The 20514-nt window shown below is 47.2% G+C and overlaps 1 protein-coding gene across 1 annotated transcript in view; it reads right to left on the minus strand.

Moving 5' to 3' along the window:
* LOC101656375 (NADPH--cytochrome P450 reductase) overlaps positions 1 to 17690 on the minus strand; it is a 46831-nt gene extending 29141 nt beyond the window's left edge. Inside the window, exon 1 of the mRNA XM_004705624.4 lies at positions 17606 to 17690. The gene's annotated coding sequence lies outside the window, so the exon portion shown is untranslated. The remainder of the gene's footprint in view (positions 1 to 17605) is intronic.
* Positions 17691 to 20514: the final 2824 nt, after the last annotated feature.

A 20514-nucleotide genomic window follows, 5' to 3' on the forward strand; every position in this document is an offset into this window, starting at 1 on the left:
GAGGAGGAGTTTGTTGTCCCTGCTCTGCTGGGAGCTTGCCGAGAGGGAACAGCATCTCATTCGCCTAAGTACTCTTAGCGAAGAAATGGGCCCCAAGTTGATTCCCGTGACGTGGGCATCAAGCACACCCCAGATTCTCCAAGCTGCTGTGCCAGTCCACCTCAGACAGCAGCCACCCCTCCCCTCAGCACGCTGCCCACTTCCATGTGGCCTCAGCGACTCAGTCTCATGAAGCTCAAGAACCGTTCATGGGGTCAAGTGGTTGATTAAGGAAGCCACTGGCTGTCGGGTCAGGAATCACGTAGCCAAGGCCTGGTAGGCTCCCTTAAGGCAGGGAGCCAAGCCCTTGTTTCTTCAGCGCAGGGCAGTTTTCTCAGCTCTTCGCGGCCATGCGAGCAGGTAGGCCCTTCTCTTGGCCGTGCAGACCTCTCTGTGGCTAACGGCCCCACTCACAGCCAGCACAGCGGCCTGCTCAGCCCTCTCAGCGGCTGTCCCAGTGGGACCTTTCGGCCACCTCTAGCTGTCCTTCAGGGTCCTTTCTGGGGCTCTCACTGTCACTCTTGACCTGCGTACTTTTAAAGGGTTCCTGTCTCTTAGCTCTTTTCTCTCCTTATGTCTGAAAATCTCTGAGGGGTTGGCCGTTTTCATAAGCTCCTTGTCGATTTCAGGGCAAGGTCCTCCCAACAGGACCAAGAATCCTCCCTCTTGGGTAACTCAATGGGCAGACTGAATGAACCAATCCCTACCAAGTGTATCAAACAGACCCATCACAGCGCCTACGCGGCCCAGGCTAGGTAAAATGCATCAAGCCCATCGGCTAGTTGTTTACAGCTGACCCCGGAAATGTCAATCCACCCGGATGAAAGCAACCAGCCAACCCTCTGCGGGTGGGGCAGGAAACCACACAGCAGGCCCTGCCTGCAGGTAGACAGACTCCCCAGTGAGCTAGGGCCCAAGAAACTCCTCCTGGAGGCTCAGGAGGGAAATCTTCCAGGTGGGTTTTCCAAAGAGCACGGGGCAAATGAACCCAGAATGGAGCTCTCCTCCCCACCCTCGGGCACCCCTGTGGGGGGCAGAGATGGGCTGGCAGGCTGGGACAAGAGTCAATCCTTGTTTGGGGGTCAACAGGAGGACAAGCAGCAATGCGCTTCAAGAATAAGGTGACCAGATTTTAATATTGGTAAAGCGGGACACCATTGATAAAACTTATATCCTGGCTAAATAGCCACGTGGCAGCCAAAAACTGTATACCCTAGCTTGTTGTGCATTCTTTCCAAAAGTCGGGACTTTTTAAAAATGCTTCGGGACACGGGAAAAATTGTTAAAAATCGGGACTGTCCCCCTAAAAGCGGGATATCTGGACACCTTATATCAAGAACCGACTGTTAAGCTATGGAAATTGAGGCAAGCACCGCCCTCCACCCACCTACCCCCTGGCCCCCCATACCCCCACCCCCTCCAGCTCCTGGTCTCATCCATAGCTTTCGTCCGGCTGAGTCTCTGCCTCCCTGGCCTGGAGCTTTGGCCTGTGTGGGGACACCCTGTGCTAGCCCCTTCCGGCACGTTCTTCAGACCTGGGCTCAACCATTGACGTGCACGCACTTCAGTACTCCCTAGCTATGCTGGGAAATCCCTCACGATACAGAGAAAAGGACATGTCCACGATTCTGGAAAGAAGTCAAGACCCACCACTCTTTAGAAGAAGTGGTGTGCTCCTTGTACTCTTGTTTGACAATCCTCTGGGGCAGATGTTCCCCATCTTTCTTCTCAGTTTTTGAAGGGCTCAGTGATTTTTGTTGTTGTTGTTCCTGGTCACTTGATGCCAAGAGTCATTCCCGACCGTTTCTTTAGGAAACAGTCCAAAGGCGCACGGCCCCCAGGTCTGTGAAAACGAGCATGAGCCAGTGTGCCACGTGTGAGCCACTCCAAGCGAGGCAATCGTGTGGAACTTGGTGTTGGTTTGCACGTTTCCCTGCCTTTGAATACGCGTCTGCTGTAGTGCCCAAGGCCCCCAGGTGGCGTTTGGGAACTAGGAGGCAAAATATAAAATCACCCGCCCTGCTACCTGAAGCACTTTTGAGAGAAAAGTATGGGTTTCCATCTTGACGGTTGGAAGCTCCTCTCCCCCATTGGAGGTGGTGGCTCACGAGTCGGTCTGTCTGAGGTCTCTCCACAAGGGACTCCAGGGCTTTCAGGGGAGCCCTGGGCCATTTTTCTGCCCAGGAGGAGCCTTCCATTTCAGCCATTTATCCTTTCCACCTTCGGTGGAGTGGGGAAGCCTGTGATAACTCAAAGTCAGGGGCCAAAGGCGACAGTTACCCACAAAGGAGGTGGGGGCGGGATGGACTGAGGGCACGAAAATGTAACTTCCTGACTAGAGCAGACTCTTGTCACAGCCCTGTCACCCTTTTACAGGGGTAAAAGCCAAAGCCTGCTGCTCCCCGGTCTCAGCACACAGAGCAGCTCAGCTGTGCTCTTTTATGATAAGTTAGGTCTCCACATAAGAGTTTTCATTTCTCATAAACGACTATGTAGACTGGGGCAAAAGCCACGCATGAAAGGCTTGGTAACTATGAAAGTCTTCCTGCGTTGCAACCGCTGCCGGTTGGCTGAGGAATCGGGGTGGAGGGAGTCCGTGGGCAGCTCAGCACAGCCACTGAGCAGGGGAGAGAAGTCCCTGGCCACTCAGAGGCCGGTGAACTGGCAAGAAGGTAGCCAGCTTCTCACGGGAGGGATGAGGGCAGCGTAGAAGCCTTTCTCTGTCCACTGCTTACAACGGTGGGCCACACAGCCCTTCTCCAGGAAGTTTCTGCAGCTGCCCGCTAGTCATCAAGATTGAGCAAGCCAACCCCGTGCTGAGAAGCAGAAACGGGAAGGAAAGGAAGGATGGGAGAGCAATCAATGGAGCTGATCTCAGTCCACCTGCGAGGAGCCCTGGGGGCGCTGCCGGGTCAGCATTACATCGCTAACATTAAGTCTGGTGGTTCAAACCCACCAGGCACTCTGAGGGAGAACAAGGAGGCTGTTTGCTCCCATAAAGAGTTCTAGCCTTGAAACTCCATGTAAGGTTACTATGAGCCAGCATTCACTTGATGGCAGTGAGTTTTTGCTTTTTCTTTGGTTCAATGTGCCAATCATTAAAAAAAGGGAAAAAAACAAAAGTAAACTCACTGCCATGGATTCGCTGCTGACTCATAGTGACCCACTAGGAAAGGGTAGAACTGCCCCAGTGAATTTCTCAGATGGTAACCCTTTGTAGGGTAGAAAGCCCTGCCTTTCTCCCTCAGAGGGGCTGGTGGTTTTGAACTGCTGACCTTGCGGATCACAGCCCAATGTGTAACCACTATGCCACCAGGGCCTGGGAAGGCAGAAGTGGCTGTATGACTAACCAAGAAAGTCATCGATGTCGCGGGATTGTCCGTGGACAAACAGTTGGGATAGCTTGTGTTTTGCTCCGCACATCCTCAACTGCAGGACCCCTGGTGGTGTAGTGGTGACTGGTTGGGCTATGATCCGTACGGTCGGCAGTTTGAAACCACCAGCAGCTCCATGGGAGAAAGACTGGTCTTTCTACTCCTGTAAACAGTTACAGTCTTGGAAACCTGTATGGGGTCACTTTGAGTCAGCATTGACTCGATGGCAGTGAGTTTGGTTGGGGCTTATCCTCTACCCCAATACAATTTATTTTACAAAGATACCACGATCCTGGAAATAGGAATGGATGCCGGACACGTTAGCCGTGGTACATTACTCACGCTGTTCTTGCTGGGGTTCTTCCACGAAGAACAAATGACAAACCCTGCAATAACAGAAAGAAAATGCGGGCGGGGGAGGGGGGGCATGTAACCAATGTCACTGAGCAATGTAATGTGTCCATTGGTGACTCAGAACCTGTTATGCTGTGTACCTTTTCAACAAAAATATAGTAAAACAGCTTCTCGGCTCTGGGGCTAAGATCAAGTGTAAAACTATAATAAAACACTCACTCAATGCCAATGCGTTGATGTCGACTCAGAGACCCTCTAGGACACGGCAGAAATGGCCCTGTGAGGTTCCAAGATTGTAACTCTTTCCTCAAATAAAAAGCCCCATCTTTCTCCCAAGGAGGATTGGGTGGTTTCAAACGTTGGACTTGGCAATTAGCCCAACTGGTAACCACTACGCCAAATGGGGCTCCTTTCACAGATGAGGGTTAAATACAAAAGTCTTGTCACTAAGGCTCCAGTTCATACATGCTCAGATTTATTCCAAGCAAAACATGTTTTGCAGTTGCCGTTGTTTACAACTTGACGTATCTGGTTCCCTATTTTCAGGCTTGTAGGTTTGTTTTGCTTTTGATACTTCTACAAGAAGGCTTTTAAAAGTTTGTTGGGAAATATCATATCTTTTCATTCCACTTTCTCCTGAACTTAGTGAAGCCCACTCACACACCTGAGCTGATTTTTGGTTGTTGTCTGCCACTGTCCGTAGTGTTTATACAATGGACCACTGAACAAGAGGTTAGCAGTTTGAAACCACCAATCGCTCCATGGAGGAAGATGAGACCTTCTACTCCCATGAAGAATGACAGGGTTGCCAGGAGTCAGAGTTGACCCAATGGCAGTGAGCCTGCCACCTGTTGGCACTCTGCCCAAAGCATTCCCTTGAAAAGGATTTCTAAGCCTGGCCTTGCAGACATTCTCTTAATTTGTTTATCTGGGAATGTTCTGACGTCACCTCTGTATTGGAGTGACAATTTTTTTTGGACATCTAATTCTTGGTTGGCAAGCTTTCTCTTTCAGGGTTTGATAAATGTCATACCATTGCCTTCTTGCCTGCATGGTTTCTGCTGAGAAATGAGAGCCAGGTCTTATTGGATTTCCTCTTGTAGGTAACTTCCCGTTTTCCCCAAGGAAATCCTGCTTTCAGGATTTTTTGCCTTTGATTTTGAAAGTTTGAAAATAGTACATCTTGATGGTTTTCTTTCGGGGTCTGTCCTATTTGGGGTCCTGAGTGCTTTTCTTCTTATCTTTCATGATCTTAGGAAATTTTCTCCCAAGTAAGTTTTTTTTGGTGCGTTGTTTGGTCTCATCCTGCTCTGGAATTCTGACCGTGCATGTCATTCCTCGTGATGTGCCACATAATTCTTGGGCTTTCTTCTTTTTGTTGTTGTTTTCTAATTACCTCTAGCAATCAGTACTGTGAACTGTCTCGAGTATCACTAATTCTGTCCTCCATTGATTTCATTGTGCTCCTTTTTGCCTTTTCTGTGTTATTCAATTTCTAATAATCGAATGCCATTCTTCTGGATTGCTATTTGCTGGTTTTGCACAGCTTCTAATTTTCCACTTATTTTGTTAATTTGTTCTTATACTGCTTCCCTGATTTCTTCCAGAGTTTAGTCTAGTTTTTTTAGCCCAGGATTTTATCTGAATTTTCTTTGTTCTACCTCTCAGCTTCTTCAAAGTATCTTAAAATATAATACTTTGAATTCCTCATCAGGTAGTTCCAACCCAGTTTTTCCCTCCAGAAGATTTTCTGGTCCTGTATTTTGGGTGAGATTTGAATTGTCCGCTGTCTCCAAGACACTGTGGTGTTGCTGTATTAATTTGTTGATTACATGTTGGCTGGCCGCACCTTGATTTTCTGTTTTAATAGATCCAGGCAACAAGACAGGCACACTACTCCAGTCACTAGTTTGGCAGCCCTGGGGCGCTCACCACCTATATCAGAGTGGATTTGGTGGATGTGTGGGCAGCTGGCAATGACTGGACAAGGTGTGGGAAGATGAGAATTATACCCTAGAAAGGAAACCCTGATAAATAGGTAGGAAACAGATAGAACCAGACCCTGGTGTGCTGCCAGGTCAGCCTTGGACACCTAGCTGCAAGATGGTGGGTTCACACCAACCAGTCACTCCGGGGGAGAAAGTTGAGGCAATCCGTTCTGTAAAGATTTCCAACCAAAAACCAAACTCACTGCCACCAAGCTGATTCCAACACGCAGTCACCCTATGGGGCATGGTCAAACTGCCTCTGTGGGTTTCCAAGATTGTAACTCTTTATGGGAGTAGAAAATGTCATCTTTCTCCCTCGGAGCAGCTGGTGGTTTCTAACTGCTGACCTTGTGGATCACAGCCCAACGTGTAACCACTGCACTGCGCCACCTGGGCTCCTCAGAGCCTCGGAAACCCTACAATGGGTGGCTGTGAGTCGGAATCAACTTGATGGCGTGGGTTTGGGAGACCCACACACTCTATACCAGCGGTTCTCCACCTTCCTCATGCCTCGACCCTTTCATGCAGTTCCTTATGTTGTGGTGACCCCCCAACCATAACACGATTTTCGTCGCTACTTCATAACTGTCATTTTGCTACTGTGATGAATTGGGTGACCCCAGGGAAAGGGTCATTCAACCCCTAAAGGGGTCACAACCCACAGGTTGAGAAACGCCACTCAATGTAGTCACGAAGCTTTGACTAGTCTCCTAGAAAACACTCAACATTTGTGCTCCACAGCTGACTCCCACGTGCCCCGAGGCTGCTGGTGGCCTTTGCACTACCTAACAGGGCGCACGGGTCAGATCTGGAGACACAGTACTTCCACTGGGCCCGAGAGAATGATGTGAACGGGCAGGGTGGCCAGCACAGCTAGAAGCTGGCCCTGTGAAAGCATGACTCAGTGAGAAGCAGGCAGGAAATGAGTGGGCATGACTCAGCACAAATCTGGCAGCCAGAGCCCGCAGAAGCCGACCGCAGGAGCTGGGGCTGGTCTGCTGGACAGCACTCGTGGACTGCGGGAGCCTGGGTCATGGGCCAGAGCTCTCAAGTGCGACAAGTCTTCCAAAATCCTCAGAGATGTGTCCCCAGGCAACTCCTGGGTATAATTAGAGACCTATTAGAATCACAGAACAATTTATGGGCCCACAAACTTTATAAGAGTGCCTAGGTTCACCCTTCTGTTCATGCCACGGACTTTGATGGATTTTGACTAAAAAATACATGGAAAAGAGACAGAAAAGGGCCAGAAGATGGCCTGAGCTTACTTCAATGCCAGGCACACTGCCTGTTGTCTCTGAGACTCCGAGGCACGTCGGTAAAATTTTTGTTGCCGTCATATTGTTTTGCTTCACGTTCTCTGTTTGAATGTATCCAGGCAACAGGACGGGTACACTACTCTGGTCACGAGTTTGGCAGCCCTGCTTCTGCATCTCCTGTACCAGCAGGAAGAAGGGCAACAGTCTGGCCAGAATCCCCAGAGCGCAGGCCAGGTCATGATCTACACGGCACGAACCGAACATGGCCCCAGAAGCCCTGGTAGCGTAGTGGTTACTCGTTGGGCTGCTGACTGCAAGGTCAGCAATTCAAAACTACCAGCTGGTCTGTGGGAGCTAGACGGGGCTTTCTACTCCCGTAAAGAGTTACAGTCTCGGAAACCCATGCAGGCAGTTCTACCCTGTCCGACAGGGTCACCATGATTTGGAATCACTCACAATGGCAGCGAGTTTGAGCCAAACAACTGGCAGTCACAGTATATCTACTCAACATCACTGAGTTGATTCAGATTCATAGTGACCCTATAGGATAGAGTAGAATGGACTCCTCCCGGTTTCCAAGACTGTAAATCTTTACAGGAGTAGCTGTCTCATCTTTCTCTAACAGAATGAATGGTGGTTTTGAACTGCTGACCTTGTGGCTAACAGCCCAATGGGTAACCCACTATGTATGCTACCAGGGCTCCTGTGAGCATGCCTACAGCATGGCCAATGTCACTGCCTTTGACAGAAACGGAAACAATATGCCAATGTCAGCATGGCCTACTCCCAAGCGGAAAATGCACTAAGGGTTCATACATTGAATTACAAATGCGCTCCACATTTTGCACCACAAAGGAGGTGGAACACAACCAGAAAGAGGCCCGAGGGCAGAGCAATTCCCAAACATGTCACAGGGGCGCAGGAGAGGAACAGCTAGCCCTAAAGAAAAGAGGCTTTGGCGGCAGCTGGCTCTTTCTTGGGGTGGTCAGGAAACGGAGAGGAGGCCACTGGTCAGGAAAGACAGAAATGGAGGCTTTCTCTGCATAACAACATTCTGGAAAAGTGGTCAAACAAGAACGAACTGCCGTGAGCCAGGGTTCCCCTGCCCAGGAGATGTGCCCACTGCGAGTTGAGCCCTCAGCAGCAGCAGCACTCAGTGGATCCCTGAGTAGGAGGAGTTGAGCCAGGCTGAGTAGTAGTCTGTGCTGAGTGATACAAAGTCCTCCCAACCCAAGGTCTAGGGGCACAGACCCACCCAACCAATGTGCACTAGGCTGGGCAGATGAATCAGGGGCAATGCCCAGGGAAAATCTAAGCTTATGGCCCATGCCAAGACATGAATACTAATTCCTGTATCTTTTTCATCTCTTTGAAGCACACACACACACACACGCACACACGCACACACACACCTATAGTTTACTTTAAGTGAGAGCTATGTAAGAAAAGTAGACAAGGAATGTCTTGAAACACCATTCCACTGGATTTGAGAAAGAGGTAGAGAAAAGCTCAGAGCAGGTCACAGCAGATCCCTAAGGAAGGTCCAAAGAATCTCCCCAAATTCACTGCTCTCGGGTCCATTCTGACTCACAGCAACCCCATAGGACAGAGTAGAACTGCCCCTGTGAGTTTCCGAGATGGAACCTTTTTACAGGAGTAGAAAGCCTTTTCTTTCTCCCTGGGAGTGGTGGTTTCGAACTGCTGACCCTGGGGTAACTACTAAGGCAGCGAGGTAAAAACTGTGCCAAGAACAGTCTGCTTCACACAGCTCTGGGCTTTAACACGGAGATTCTGCAGTAATAAGTACGGTATTCTGCCTCCTGGCTCCTGGCAGGGTACCATGATCGCACCTCTATTGTGTCTTTTCAAACCTAACTCAGCTGTACAGACGAGAGAGGCTGTTCTCAGACAGTCCTCTCAGACTCAGGAGAAAAAGCAAACACAAGACCCTTGGGCCTTCAGCCCAGGTGCCCCGACAGATCATCATTCCTGCTCAGAGAGATTCCCATTTCTGCCTGCACACCTTCCAAGGACACGGGGACTCACTCACCACCTTCTACCACAGTCTCACCCTGTTCAAATGCTACCTGTAAGCGAAACAACGTTGCTCTCCCAGATATGCAAATGTCTCCTGAAAAGAAGCCATGATCTCATCATCATGCATAGATAGCCCATCATTTCTGTGTCGCACGGAGCATAGTCACAAATGAAATGAAGATATCATGGAGACAAAGGAAAAAGAAACTCAGGCCAGAATCTGACCCTTCATATAGCTACTTTCTTTCTGGAGGTTTCTTTATTCATCCATCCATCAATATCATATATGTAAACTTATACATAAGCTCGCATAAAAAAAATGTACAGATAGCATGTATTCTCTTTGATGAAACGTTGTTCCATGTGGCTGGGCAATCATTTGCCGTGATCTTTTCTTTGGCTGTGCAAGAATTCATTGCCTTGTTGCACCATTACCATCTGCATCACTTTTCTTTTTTTTTTTTTTTTCACTTTTCTTCATTTACTAAAATGTTTTTATCACCTCAACACAGGCCAGGCTCTGGCCTCGCGACTAGAGAGAGCGGATGAGAACAACGGCGCCCTCCTGTCCAGACGGTCACAGTCAAGTCAAGAGAAGTCACTGGGAGAAAAGCTATACCACAAACATTTACCAAATGCTTTGGGGAGAAAAGAGGAAGTATCTTGCCCCCGTCAGCAGAGAAATACTTCACACATGAGCTCTTTTAGCAGAGTCATTTTCAGCTAAGTAACAGTTGTTGTTAGGCACCAGCGAGTCCACCCAGTCATCATAACCCCGAATACATTAGAAAGAGCGATCGCCAGGCCCTGCTGCACCGGCATCACCGTGGTTACATGAGCCACCGGTTTCACCCCGTCTCAACTCATCTTGCCATGCTTTGAGCACCTTTCAACCCGAAGGGTCATCTTCCAACATGATAAGAGACCGTGTTCCACGGCTATTCCTAAGGGTTTTCTGCTAACCCTTCAGAAGTGGACAGCTGATTCATTCTTTGTGGTCTAAAGCTCCGCTGAAACCCTGTTGGCATTTGAAAGGCTGGTGGTTTAGCTTCCAGCATCTCAGCAACTTGCTGCAAGTCACCACAATACGACACACTGGCAGACAAGTGGTCAAAATAACCATAGCACCTACCATTGAGTGAGTGCTGGCACAGACCCTGGCACTTTGGGGAGTATATGCCCTGCACTGAAGCTATTCTCACCGTCTTCTAAAGGATAAAATCAAAGCTCAGATGTGTTTAACTCGTCTTCTGAGGTCATGTACGTGCTAAGTGGTGGAGTATGAATTGAAATGTGTGTCTATCTTGAAATCCAGTCTGACTTTCCCCCTATAGAGCATTAAGAGAAATATCAAAGCAATAATTTTTCCCTTTAAAATAAAACAACCAAAGCCTTAAATTGCCAACGAGATTTGAATGTTACAGCTCTTGTTTTATTGTCTTCAAATAGGATGAACCTCTATAAGACTGCTTAAGAAAAAGGAAGACAAATGATCAACAGTACAAAGTAAAAAGGGTACATCACTACAGAGCCTACAGATAGTAAAAGGATAAGATGAGAAATTATGAGCAACTTTATGCCAACCTTCGATCACATAAGTTAAATGAGCACATTTCTTCAAAGATACAAACTACCAGAGCTCACCCAAGAAAAACAGGTAATCTAGTCTTTGATCTACTAAAGACTTGAACTAATAGTCAACACCTTCCCTAAAAGAAATCCTGTGAGTAGATGGCTTTGCTGGGGAATTCTAGCCCACATCTAAGGATGATGTAATATGAATTATACACACCATAAACATGTTCAGAAAAGTATTACATTAACCTGACATCAAAACTAGACAAAGAAAATACAAGTAAACTACAGATGTGAATATAAATGAACACTGAAAATATTAATAAACCACATCCAGCAGTATATTAAAAAAGATACTGCATCATGGTAAAATAAAAATTATTCCAGGAATGCAAGGTTGGTTCAGTACTTAAAAATCAATGTAATTCGCTATCCAGTAGTCCAAGGAAACTTAATGATCATCTTGGTAGCTACAGAAAAAGTGTCTAGCACAATTCAACATTACTTCATAATTAAAAACTCAGCAAATTAGGAATAAAGAGAATCTCTGCCAATCTGACAAAACCAAGGGCATGCCTACGACCGTAGCAGGCATGCTGCCTGTTTGAGTGGATTCTTCTAATTACGCTAACTATGGAAAGACCTTAGAACTGTCCCCAGTACAACGTTAATGCTGCGTTAAATGCAGCTAAAACTATTGTTAAAAGTTCCTAATGTTTGAGAAGTAAAACAATAGCAAAAGTACCCAGAGATATGAAAGACTGCTCTAATGTACAGCATGGATGAGAGAAGCATGTCATCATGTCACACGGATGAGCCGTGACACGGGATGCGAGGACCAAACATCTACTGGATTAGTGAGGACTTCCCCTCAAACCCGCTGTCCTCCAGCCGATCCCCACGCATCTCTATGGGAGCAGACAGCCTCATCTTTCTCCCAGGCTAACCCACAGTACCACTGGGGCTCCTTGTGCCGCATCCTGGGCAGAAACAAAACAGAGTCTTTGTCCCTAAGTTAAGAACAGACAAAAGTAAACCGGTGATGATAGAGCCAGGAGGTAAGAACGCTGACTTGGAGGAAGCAAAAGGGAAGCTTCTGGCACCTAGAATGCTTAATATTTTGATCTAAAGTGGTCGTTCCCGGGGATTTTATAAATGGAAATTTCATCAAGCTTATTTTATCAATGGAAATTTCATCAAGCTTATATATAAAGATCTGTGCACTTGACTGTACATACACAATGACTTAAATGCAACAAATGTGTCCATAATACAAAAGCATATGTGGTATGGTGCCAATGATAAATGGGTCCCAATGATAAATGGGATATATGGTCCCAGATAAAATGAGTTATGTATGTACATGCTTAAAAATGCATGTGAATGATCATCACAAAAATACTATATTTGTTGTAAGAGCCCCCAATAAAATGATTTAAAAAAACACTATTTCAGTTTTTTTTCCCCTCACATCATGATTTTAAATGTATTCTTTGCCTTACTGAAATCAAATCAAATTATTTACCTAATCAGAAAAAAAAATTTTAAGTTTTATTTCTTTTTTTGGTGGGCACAATGCCCACCCGCGTGGACCCGATGCGTCTCTTCTCACACGGCCTCTCGCTGGGCTCGGAGGCCCGCTCACTGCAGCACTGCGTGTAGACACCCTACTCGGGAATTGCCTTCCACTTGAATTGATAGAATTTGATGTCGTGTTAGAACCACGCAATGGCTGCCAAACATAATAAGTGAAGAATGCCAAGTGTTCATTACCAAACCATTAATAAAATAGAAATTGGATAGTTATCCAGGAACATGATCCAGGAAGACACAGGCTACGATCCAGGAGGTCTAGGACATGACTAGAGTGGTAGCTGCCCTCAGTCAAGGACGTTTTATTCTGAGGCCGGCCTGCCTGTGTTAGTTCTGAAATGCAAAATACATACATGGGCTCACAGGCCAAAAAAAAAAAAAGGCTGGAGGAATTGATGGAATAACAATTGGGATATTTCTTAGTTTGCTTGTTTGGGTTTTTTTTGTTAAGGTCATTTTATTGGGGTCTCTGACAGTTCTTATAACAATCCATACAGCAGTTTTTATCAAGCATATTTGTATATACGTTGCCATCGTCATTCTCAAAACATTTGCTTTCCACCTGAGCCCTTGGTATCAGCTCCTCTTTTTTCCCTCCCTCCCACACCTGGAAGATTTCAACAGATGCAACACTGGATGTGCTCATTTGTCCTGCCCGAAAATCTACAAGGCAGCGACTTGGCCCATCTATTGGAGGAGGTTCTTGGTTATGCCCACTCCAAAGAAAGGTGACCAAACAGAACCCAGGAATTATTGAACCATTTCATCAATATTAAATGAGGAAAAGATTTCGCAATAAGGGTTGCAGCCTCAACAGGCAGCTGCTGGAAATTCACGCTGAATTCAGAAGAGGCCACGGAATGAGGGAGCTCATTGCTGATGTCCACTGGGTCCTGGCTAGAAGCAGAGAACACAAGGTTATTGACTTGGGTTTTAGTCAGTGCGCAAAGGCATGCAACCGTGTGGGTCAGACGAAGCAGGCATCACACTGAGGTTTTGCAGAGATTTACCTCAAACTGAGGTGAAACAAGTGACAATACCGATTTGCCCTCAATCACTTCTCCTGGGCCAACAGGGAGAGCGTGACGTTTTACTTCTTCCTCTCAACCATTCCTGTCCAACTCACGTTGGACACGTAGGAAAGTCACAATCTGTCCTGATCAGGTGACTTTAGAGCTGATCCAAAGCAAGTCCCTAATGGAAAGGCAGAGTGGGGATGCAGAGCACCAAGGGAAATCTGAGTAATGTGGATGTCCACAAGAGTGCGTATGGAATTTAGTACAGCCTTGCCCTGTGATTAAAGTCAATGGTAAACTACAGCAATCCAGTTCTGACATAACTTCTAATGACCAAGACCCTTCAGGAATGAAGATTTGAGTCACTGTGCCAGGCAAAGGCCCGGGGCCAGTCGAGGTCCTTGCTGAGGGCAAAGGGAATACAAAAAGGGTGGTGAAAGAAACTCATACTAAAAACCAGCGACAGCCACACGATCAGTTGCAGAAAAGAAAGCTGTAATTGTATTTCCTCCTTGTACGTAGGCATCAAATAGGTTTGCTTTGTTCACTTATAAACTAAGATATAAATGGAGTTTGTGTGTTTATCATACAAGAGTCCGTTGTTTCACGTTTGGTGAAGGGATGACTTTTTAAATTGTCTTTATTTAGAGATGAGCCCTTTCAGGAGATGTGTACAGGTGTCAAGTTGACAAGAGGCAGTCTGCGAGAGCTCAATTTTGTGGCTGACCAAGCCGATCAGAGTGGGCTGCAACACTCTTAGGTCACAATCCTGATGGAATCAGTTGAAAGGAGGTTTCCTCTGGGGTGTGGCCTGAAATTTGCTTGCTTTTTGGAATGGATTCTGCACCTGGCTTATTGCCCTCCGGTTCTTTAGCGGTGAGCCAACAGCTTCCCATCTTGCTTGCTGTTCCTGGGGGTCTTCAGTGGCCTGCCATCTAACTTTCTACCTTGGATCCATTCACTTGTATAGTCGTAAGCCTGACCTGCTTGACCCTTGATGTCTTTGCCTCTATAAGCACATGCCTATTGTCTCTCTGCTGGTCTGGAACTCACCAGCCTCTGCAGCCACATGAGCTAGGGGTCTAACATCGGACCCAGGGATTTGGAACCTGTCAGACTTAGACTTTCCCGCTTCTACAACTGTGTGAGCCCTTTGCTTGATAGAAATCCCTAGGTATGTATACACATGTAGATACTGATCTATTTATCAACTAATGAACATTTGGGTTGTTTCCACATTATAAGTAATGTGGCTAGGAACATTTGTGTGTAATCTGTTTTCATTTATTTTAGGTATACACGCCTAAGAGTGGAATTGGTAGACGACACAGTACTCTGTGGTTTGCTTGTTGAGCAAACACTCAGTTATTGTCCAGGTTTTTTCTTTTGGTTGTTGGGTTTTGAGAGCTCTTTATGCTCATTAAACCCTTATTAGATTTGCAAGTACTTCTCTCAATTTCTTAATTGTGTCATTTGATATACCAAAGTTTTAATTTTAATAAAGTTCCGTTTGCCAATTTTCCCCTTTTATTGTCTAATCTTCTAGTATCCTATTTAAGAAACCAGGGCCAAATTCAAGGTCGTGAAGAGTCACACCTAGTTTTCTCCTAGAAGTCTCACAGTTCTGTTTCTTACATTTAGACCTGTGATTCCATTTGGGTTGATAGTTTTATATGGTCTGAGGTAGGGACCAGAGTTTCATTCTTTTGCTACAGATACCCAGTTGTCCCAGTACCACTTATTGAAAAGCTAATATTCCCTTTAATGGTCTTGGCACCCAAAATTAGTTGGTCATTGATAGATAGGTTTATTCCTGGACTTTCTATTCCACTGATCCACATCTGTTCTTATAACAGCATCACACTGTTTTGATTACCTTTGTAGAAAATTCTGAAATGGGGAGTATGAGTCCTCTAACTTGTCGTCCGTCCCCCCCAACTGATTTAGCTATTTGGAGTCCCCTACAATTCCATATAAAGTCTAGAATCAGCGTTTGCATTTCACACACACACACACACACACACACACACACACACACACACACACACACGTGCACTCCAATGGAATCTTGAGAATGAAGTGCACTGAATCTGTGTAAGGCTTTGGGAAGACTTGCCTTCCTAAAAACATTAAGTCCAATCCATGAGCACAAGAATACTGTTCTGTTTAGTTAGATCCTCTGTATTTTTTTTCAGCAAAGTTTCAAGTGCACGAGTTCTGCACCTTCTTGGTTAAATTGAATGCCAATTATTTGATTCTTTTTGATGCTCTATTGTAAACGTTGTTGCTTTCTTAATTTCTTATTTGGATTGTTCATTTCTAGTCAAGTATTGTATTTCACCCATTGCTGTCGGGTCAATTCTAACTCACAGCAACCGTATAGGCAGGGTTTCCGAGATTACACACCTGGAGGGAAGCAGACTGCCACGTCTTCCTCCTGCACAGTGACAGATGGGTCACATCACCAGCTTCTTAGTCAGCTGAGTGTTGAATCACTGCACCACCGGGGCTCCTTAGGACAAACTCATATCGGGTCCATGCTGACTCATAGCATCGTAGCACACAGGGCTTTCAGGACAGGGTAGAGCTGTTCCTCTGGGTTTCTGAGATGGTCACTCTTTACAGGAGTAGAAAGTCTCATCTTTCTATTGTGGAGTGGCTGGTGGTTTCAAACTGCTGACCTTGGGGTTAGCAGCCCAACCCATAACCACTACGCCAGTAGGGATCCTGCCCAGGGCTGCTTATTGGATTTTAATCATAGAATAAATGAATATTCCTCGGTCCATAAAAATATCAATTAATGCCTGAGTCAGAATCAACTCTACGGCCATGGGTTTGGGGTTCAAGACTGGGGGTGGGGTGGGGGTGGGGGTGCACTGTCGTTGCTATTTCTCTGACTTGATTATGACTTTCTTGAGAGCTATGTCTTTTTCTTCTTTGATTCCTCACAAACACCACAAGACAAGAGTTAATGGTTTGGGCTCTCAAAACACAAGCACCCAGAATTACAAAACACAAGGAGCCTCTGCTTGCTTGCTTGCCAAGGCAAGGGAACAGTTTTTTCAACATCTATGTGAGAGACACTATGTTCGGTACTTTATACAAGTATTTTTAATTCCAGTGACAAGCCTGTTTGGTAACTATTACATCATCCATTTTACAATGACCTTCCAAAACCAAGCTCACTGCCATCGAGTCGATACAGATTCATAATGACCCTGTAGGTCAGGACAGAACTGCTCCCTGTGGGTTTTCAAGGTGGGTTTCTGAGACTGCGACTCTTTTTAGTGTGTGTGTGTGTGTTCCGATGTTGAAGTTGATATCCTTTTTAAAATTAATTTAATCATTTTATTTGCGGCTCATACAACAATCCATACATACATACATACATTGTATCAAGCACATTTTACATTTGTTGCCATCATCATTCTCAAAACATTTGCTTTCTACTTGAGCCCTTGGTATCAGCTCCTCATTTTTACCCCTTCCCTCCCTGCTCCCTCCTCCCTCATGAACCCTTGATAATTTATAAATTATTATTATTTTGTCATATCTTCCACTATCCGACATCTCCCTTCACTCACTTTTCTGTTGTCCACCCCCCAGGGAGGAGGTTAAATGTAGATCCTTGTAATCGGTTCCTCCTTTCCAGCCCACCCTCCCGGTATCGCCACTCTCACCACTGGTCCCGAAGGGATCATCTGCCCTGGATTCCCTGTGTTTCCAGTTCCTATCTGTACCAGTGTACATGCTCTGGTCTAGCCGGATTTGTAAGGCAGAATTGGGATCATGATAGTGGGAGTGGGTGGGGGGGACAGGAAGCATTAAGGAACTAGAGGAAAGTTGTATATTTCATCATTGCTGCACTGTACCCAGACTGGCTCATCTCCTCCCGGGGACCCTTCTGTAAGGGGATTTCCAGTTGCCTACAGATGGATCTTGGGTCCCCAATGTGCACTCCCCCTTATTCACAATGATTTGATTTTTTGTTCTTTGATGCCTGATATCTGAACCCTTCGACATTTCATGATCACACAGGCTGGTGTGCTTCTTCCATGTGGGCTTTGTTGCGTCTGAGCTAAGAGACCGTGACTCTTTATGGGAGTAGAAAGCCCTGTCTTACCCCCAAAGAGTAGCTAATGGTTTTGAACTGCTGAACTTGTGCTTAGCAACCCAACCCATAAGTACTACATCAATCAAGGCTCCAAAGTGCACTACCTAGAGTCATCGGGAAACACTGAATCAAACATGAGATCCTATCCCGAAGCCTCCCCCGTGTCATTTTCCCGTGGCACCGCTTGCTGCCTCGTCTATTTTTTCCCTAAATAAATACGGATGGTAACAATCATTAATAGCCTTTGAGCACTTACAGGATGACAGTCTAGTATTTCATGGAATCCTCGGAGGCAGGAGTCGGCAAACTTTTGAGATAGGAAGAGTCGGTCCCGTCCCCTCAGAACATTTGGAAAGTATCTGAGAGCTGTACACATATTTTTACAAACAAATGAGATCATCGTCATCTGACAAATGATGACAGTTGACTTCCATTTTCAACTTTACTTCGGAGTCACATGCACAGACACTGAAAGAGGTGTGTGTGGCTCGCGAGCCACAGCTCGCCAACCCCCGCTCTGAGCTTGATAAGCGCTGTGATGATCACAGGGGTGGAAGTACCTCAGCCAACCAAGGTCAGGGCTTGATAGGGGTTCGACTCAAGATCGCCCTCTCTGGCCACTGCTTGTGGCAGCTCTTGCCATCTTTGCTAACCACAGACCAGGCAGTGGGCGGCACGACTCCGGGCTCCCAATGGTTCCCGCTGGTCCTCAGGCTGACTTCCATCATTCCAGGGGGAGCGGCAGGCTGTGCCACTCAGCGCTTCTTCTGGGGCGGAGATGGACGGCCAGGTAGGCACCCCAGCAGGTGCTCCGGGCCACAGCACCTTCCTTTGGTCCAACCAGTGGCTTCAGATCAGGGCAGCTCACAGGAAGCAATGGGAGTCACCGGGAGGCAGGGACATCCCGATTCTATGAAGGGGCCAGGCCAGGCCGACTGAGAGCTGAGTGGAGGCAGCCAAGCGCCCTGTTCTGACAGCTGCGCCTGCCTCTCCATTCCACATTAGGTCCCCGCCACACTAAAGTCGGCCCCTCAATCACGCGTGTGTCCCGCCCCACCGCTAGGTCATCTAAAGAGCTGAATCTTGGTACATAAACCAGGCTTTGTAAATTCTAGCCTTGGGGAGGGGGATTATTAAAAGCCGACACAAGCATGCCCTGCTACTGAGCCCATTCTGGCCCCTAGCGGACGGAGTACAACCACCCCAGTGTGTTTTCGAGACTACACCTTTACGGGAGTAGAAACTCCCATCTTTCTCCTGTAGACCGATGGGTGGGTTCGAAGTGTTGACCTTGCGGTTCGCGGCCAACTCGGAACTCACTAGACCAGCGGTTCTCAACCTGTGGGTCGCGACCCCTTTGGTAGTCACATGATGCTTTCACAGGGGTTACCCAATTCATCACAGTAGCAAAATGATGAAGTAGCAATGAAAATAACTTTATGTTTGGGGGGGAGGCGTCATCACCGCATGAGGAACTGTCTTAAAGGGTCGTGACAGGAGGAAGGTTGAGAACCACTGCTCTAGATCAAGTAATAATTAGACTGCCATCACTACTGAAGTAGAGGGACGTCTTATGTGCCTATAAAAGCAGCCACAACAATTACAGCATTGACAGGACCTGCACTGAGCCATTTTCCGAGTAGAGCCCCGGACTGCCCCAACCACCCTCTCTAGGGGGTGGGAAGGCAGAATCCTCTGGTGCTGGCCTGACTATGCCTGTGACTTGGGATAAGTGCACGGGGTCACACTGGGTCAGCCTAAGGGGCCACCTGACCTGCAGGATCCAGAGAGCTTGCACCTGACTACAGCATGCCTTGGGGACACATCAGCATCACCCTGTACCAGAGCGGTGGGGGAAATATACCCAGGGCGCACGCCGAGGGCAAAGCTGGCCTCTGAGCTCCGAATCCAAGTCCACTGAGGCTTCACGGAAAACGAAGGGCCTCTCCTCTGAAGCTAGGGCAGCTGGTTCCGTGCAACTCTACCAAGACATCTAGGACCGCTGGCATGGTGGGGCTGGCCCCGCCCCAGCCCTTAAAAGCTTCCTTCAGTTCCAGATGAAGCACACTTCCTCAGAACCGGTTGGTTAACTGAGACAAGCTCCAAGAGAGCTGAGGAAGGTGGGGGAGTGCACACAAGTTCAGGAAGCAGCCTGCCTGTCCTGCAGGAGCGTAGGACTTACTCAGGACAAATGGGCGCCACTGCAGAACTGGGGGGGAAGAGGGAGAAGTCTGGTTGCCCAAAGACTTGTGACCTATAAACCTGATTTTTAAAATTGAGATATAACTCACATACCATAACATTCCCTGCCTACAGTGTACAATGGAGGAGCCCTAGTGGCGGAGTGGTTACATGTTGGGCTGCTAACCACAAGGCTGGTGGTTCAAAACCCCCCATCCCTCCGAGGGATAAGACAAGGCCTCCTACTTCCATAAAGAGGCCACACTCTTGGAAACCCACAGGGGCAGTTCCACCCTATCCTACAGGGTTGCTAGGAATTGGACTTAACTCCAATTGGTGGAAGTGAGGTTTTGCTTGCAGCGTACAATTCAGTAGGTCTTCATATATGAAATCAGTCGGGCAACCATCGCCACTTCCCAACTCCTGGATGTCTTCATCACTCCCAAGAGGAGCCTTACACCTGCTGGCAAGCACTCCTCTGTCTAGGTTTGTTTTTAACCAATGGGCAGGGGAAGGTGGCTAAGAACCTCTGCCCCTCTTTGCTCCTGCGATCAGGAAACTCGGAAGCAAGCACAGAGAGCCTCTCCCCACCCTGTCCTAGGCCTCCTCCTCTCCGAGGTGCCACTGGCATTGGCTGCCTCCTGTGTGCACATTTTTCCTAAATAAATATGGGTGGTAATGAGCCCTTAACAGGATGACAAGCTAGTGTTCCATGGAGTCCTTACAACAACACATGGAGGGATAGGAGCTGTGACGATCACAGGGGTTAAAGTACCTTGTCCAAAAGCAACAGATTGATATGGGATGGAACCAAGAGCCAGCCCAGACAAACTGGCACCAGTGCCACCTTGTCACCCACTTGTAGGCCCTTCAAAGCCTCTCCAGAGCAAGACGAAGGTTCGGGTCGAGTCTGTCTCATTTCACAATCTGCGGCTCATTTTACAGTTAACGTCTGGCTGTATCATCAGGTGACAATAAAAACCA

Source organism: Echinops telfairi, unplaced genomic scaffold, assembly GCF_000313985.2.
Source record: "Echinops telfairi isolate 266 unplaced genomic scaffold, ASM31398v2 ScPeMD7_5;HRSCAF=22, whole genome shotgun sequence".
NCBI lineage: Eukaryota > Metazoa > Chordata > Mammalia > Afrosoricida > Tenrecidae > Echinops > Echinops telfairi.